The sequence below is a fragment of the Anneissia japonica genome, unplaced genomic scaffold (genome assembly GCF_011630105.1).
Source record: "Anneissia japonica isolate Jap-2015-1 unplaced genomic scaffold, ASM1163010v1 scaffold211_len1577895_cov191, whole genome shotgun sequence".
Lineage (NCBI taxonomy): Eukaryota > Metazoa > Echinodermata > Crinoidea > Comatulida > Comatulidae > Anneissia > Anneissia japonica.
Genome location: NW_022711099.1, coordinates 1377416 through 1382194, shown reverse-complemented (window position 1 = coordinate 1382194; position 4779 = coordinate 1377416). Strand labels below are relative to the sequence as shown.

Here is a 4779-nt window from a genome sequence, read left to right as displayed (position 1 = left end):
GTCTTAAGTCAAAAAAGTTAAGATGTCCCTAATAAATATCTTAAGCTGATTTATTACCCAATCTTAGCAAAATCTTGGCTTAAAAATCGTCTTAGATGGCACCAACGTACAATCGACTTTCTAATTTTAAGCAAATTTTTAAGCTAAGCAATAATGGATAAATTTGACTTAAGCAAAAAAAATGGACTTAAGACGAATTTAAGCTGATTTCTAGTTTGATAAATCTTCCCCCTGGACCCTCATCGGGGAAACTTGAACACCATATCAGGAAGAATCCAATTACTTCTTTGGGGAACACTGCTTTGAAAATACATTTTTACACCCCATGTTGGTTGAATTTTACTAATACTAGTCCTTTGTTCCATTAAAGTTTATATAACTTTAATTAGTCAACCAACCAAAAACATGATGACATTAGCGGATGCAAAGTTTGTTTAATACTCTAAACATTTTCTTACAATACAAGATATAAAAACACAATACAGCACTGTCTAATTAATTATCTACACCTCATGTTGGTTGAATTTTGCTAATACTAGTCCTTTGTTCCATTATTGTTTTTTACTCTGTAGGTCCATTGGACATATCCACTTGCTAAAAATAATTAAAATATGTTAATTTAAATATTGTGTTTGATTGGTTAGTTAGCTTCTCTATTCTAATTTATCGTCACCCAGCATTGACAAATTTGTTCACTCCTGATGATGTTCATTGCAAAGGATAAGTATTGAATCAATTAATAGCAGATACGGAGGCTCATGTGGGGTTTTGATAACTCAGAAATTGTTCAGCTCTTCCGGGCAAATATACTGTCCCAACAATCCTACATCTTAATAAAGGCAAACCGTGATATCATATCCGTTCCTCTCCCTCTTGCCAAACTTTTTCTGTCAACATTTTTTGTCAAATTTACTGAGCCTATTAGTAAAGCAAAGGTGTTACCTGGCAACTCTTGACCTCTCACACTAGGCACACGCTTCTATTTGAGAAGGGACATTACTATCAATATGTCAACAAAAACCAACTGACCAAATGTGTTCTTAGAAGTTTGCCTCACTGTTCCAGTGTTTACTGACTATTCATCACAAAATATGACACCAAAGCAAACATAAGCCATCAACACTCAATAAACTTTCCTTGTATATTTAAGAACTCAGGATGTAAAGGAATTTATGTGGTCCCAATCCCATGAACAAATATAGCATCGTCACTGCATTGGAGGCTCTTTCATTTTGCGATCACCTACATCCCTCCTTCAGTGTAGAGTTAGAACTTGCTTTCTAAAATACTTGTCTTTTCCCGAGTAAAACCCCAATTTTCAGTACATCACTCCCACAATGACTTGAATCTTGCAATGAGAAACTACAATATAAAACAAAAAGTATATTTTAAACATTAAAAATAATTATATTTGAACACTAAAGAATAACTACTGTTAAGAGGCAGCTGGCCCGGGCTCCCTAATTTTTAAAAATAGACGAGAAAAACAACATTTCATTAAAATTTGAGTTTGAAAGTGCTATTTCCTGTCAGAGACGTGGTGGTTCCAATGGAGAAGGGGGGGGGGGTGTTGCCGAGGAGCCCCTCCAAATAAAAATAAAATTAAAATTTCCTCCCTGAACCTCTCTGTTTTTAATTCCTGGATCCACCACTGACAATTTTCAATTGAACATGGTATTTAGGTAGCCCTACCATTTGCAGAAAGGGTTTCCCATGATGGTTCCTTGGGGAAACACAATTTATATAAATTTATGAGGAATCCAGTTGACAAATTATGCTCTGGTAAATATATTTGGGGATCCATGATCACCCCAAAAAGAGGTTTAAATATTTGAGTGCATGTTTACCATTCCATATTACTGTTTGAAAGTTTTTTTTGGATTGAAGTTCTGGTTGCTACTATCTCTAAGCCTATATGCTGGGAAATTTTACATATTTTTGAGTTTGTTTTCACTTTCACTTTTGTGGTGTTTGTTTAGTTTTCGTCTTGATACCTACTGTTTCACATACCATCTAACTGGAAATTAAATTTTGTTCTCACAACCTTTGTAAATGGTTCATAGACAATGATGACAAATATAAATAACAAAACATATGAAAATAAAGATATACACACAACATTCAATAATAACCATACCATAATAACATATATTCTAATGAGAACATAATGAAAGAAGGTATCTCAAGTTTGAATTTATATTAGAAAAATGAAAGTTGGGATCAATAATATATTTTTGATGACTGTTCATTAAAAAAGTCATCGAATTAGATTCCAACTTATTAAGCACTGACTAATCTTTCTGTATTTATACGATTTTTAAAAAGATGTTTGTCGAAAATCCAATAACAAATGTGACAACTTTTGCGAAGATACTTATGGTAATTGCTCAAAAAGAACATTAGTTGCAAAACCCTTTGAGCTTTAATACCAATGCCAGTAGAATTTACAAGTATATTACTATATATTTATATATAATATGGTTCTTGTCAATCAAATGTTACAACTCATAAACGGCAGTTCAATTGTTTGTAAATTACATCATAATAAGCAAAAATTCATTCGAAATATTAATAAATGCGAGCATGGAACATCAATTCAAAACAGAATAATTGTCAATAAATCGTTAAAATTAAATCGTTTGTAAAAGTGAGACTTATACCGGTACTTAAAAAATCAAATTACTTGGAAATATGAAAAGGTTGAACATAGATATAAGTTTAATTAGTTATGTTTATTGAAATCAGGTCGTTAGTATATACTGACTTAGAGAGAGTGTAGTGGAGAATGTGCAATTTTCTTTTGATGGCATTTGATTTAAAATATGTAGAGCATCATTATCAGACATGTTTGTCACCTAAAATATTCTGCTCTCGGTACTCATATGATTTTAGTTTATAAGTGAGATTTTTGCGCCAACTTTTATCAGCATGTACGAACACAGACCTGATAAAGCCAAAGTACACTCTTCCTTCTCCTGTTGATGGTTGTCTAGAGTGGAGGACCACTATACTTTGCTATAAGGAGTTGAGTGTCAATGAGTTAGCACCACTTCAGCAGGTTAATTCATTCACGTCTCTCTGCAAAACTCTTAATCTGTGATCGTTCATGTTTTGCAGAATGAGAAGTCATCTATTCATACAAGTGGACTTAGTTCCAACCTCTAACTGCTGCATTTATTGATCAATATCTGGAGACTAAGCTTCAAGGATTTATCTGGAAAGTTGGTAAGAAGACCATTCCAATGCTGCGACGGCTCTTATGCACCCTGCGGGGCAGAATAATGTACATCAAAGTTAGTCTTGATCAAGTCCAATGTGGCTCAGTGGTGGCACCAGGATTTGCCCGATGGGGGACCCTGGGGGGGTGGGGGGGGGGGAGGACGAAAAAGTGGGCATGGTCGGGTGCACACTTAAAATCTCTTGAAGGTGTTCCATAGGGAGAAAAATATGATAATTTAGGGGTTTTAAAGGCTTATTTAATTGATTTTGGTTCTTACTAATATGTAGAAAATACATATACATTTTTTTTCTACCCAACGAATTGTGGTTTTTCTCCCCGTCTAGCCTCACCGCTGGGCCCACCCATCATGTGGCTCTTCACATGTAAAAAAATAATAAGCAACTTATAATATCAAACTATTTTATAGTTTCCAAATGAATTAATTTTCATTCATATTAACGTTGTTATCAATAATAATGTCATTAAAGAATAAAAATGTATAATATCCGACCTCTGAACTTACGACAGGTATTTAATCAGTTTTAATCATTATTGAGATTTGACAATGAAAGTAGATTTTTACAAAAAACAACTTATTCAAGTAGTTTAATTGCTTAACATACATTTCATTCATAGCAAGTGTAACTAAGGGCGAAATAATATAGGAGTGATAAGAGTGCAATAGCGAAAGGTGAATTAGTAAAACAATTGGAGTTGGCAAAAGAAGGATTACTCCAGCATTCCTGAGACGGATTAAGATGCCGAATGCAGGTAAATGACCTGAATTCAAGAAAAGACCAGAGCCCATGGGCCTCAAGTTCAATAGCTAGGTATGGGCCTCAAGTAAACTATGAATAGGATTTAACAACTCAGTATTGTAATTCCAGGCTCACACCATTTAAAGAATTTTGAGTAGGTTTTTTACAGTCTGATACTTGCTTATTTACAGTGCTTTATATTAAAATAACAGGTTGTATTATATAATTGCATTCAGGGATAAACATTTTCACCAAGAAATATAAATTAAAATTAATAAACAGTGAGTATAGTGTGATTTTTAATGTGTATTTACAAAACTAGGTCGAATAAAACATGGTCTTAGATGGGAAAAACCAGTTCCAGGCTTCCAGGAGACATGGTTGCTGTGTGTGGTAATACCCATGGCCAAATGACTTCAGAGAGAAAAATAATAACTGTAGTAAAATTAGAGGGCACTCTGAGAGTGCATACCTCTGGCCACATCATAAATCTCCTCTGTATAAATTTCCCACGCATATTGTCCCCATGAAAAAAATGTATTCAGTGCACTGCTGATGCCTAAATGGCTTGACCAGTAATAAGATGTAGTAAGAAGTTTAGTATGGACAATTAATTAAAAGATAATGAAAAAAAAAAAGACATCATGGGATTCGAACCTGGGATCAAAAGTGTGGAAAACACTCTCCTAACCACTCAACCAAACTGTTTTCACCTGTAGCGCTATGAAATTAATGCCAGCATGTTTTGTTACACATCTTCGGAAAAACCATGTATAAGCACACAGACACACACAGACATAC

At 34.1% G+C, this 4779-nt stretch overlaps 1 long non-coding RNA gene across 1 annotated transcript; it reads right to left on the bottom strand.

The window, feature by feature from the left end:
* Window positions 1-409: 409 nt before the first annotated feature.
* Window positions 410-3263, bottom strand: LOC117107250. The gene is made up of 2 exons (XR_004445210.1): window positions 2945-3263; window positions 410-1362 (listed from the first exon to the last, which is right to left on the bottom strand). It is a non-coding gene; the product is annotated as an uncharacterized LOC117107250 (long non-coding RNA).
* Window positions 3264-4779: the final 1516 nt, after the last annotated feature.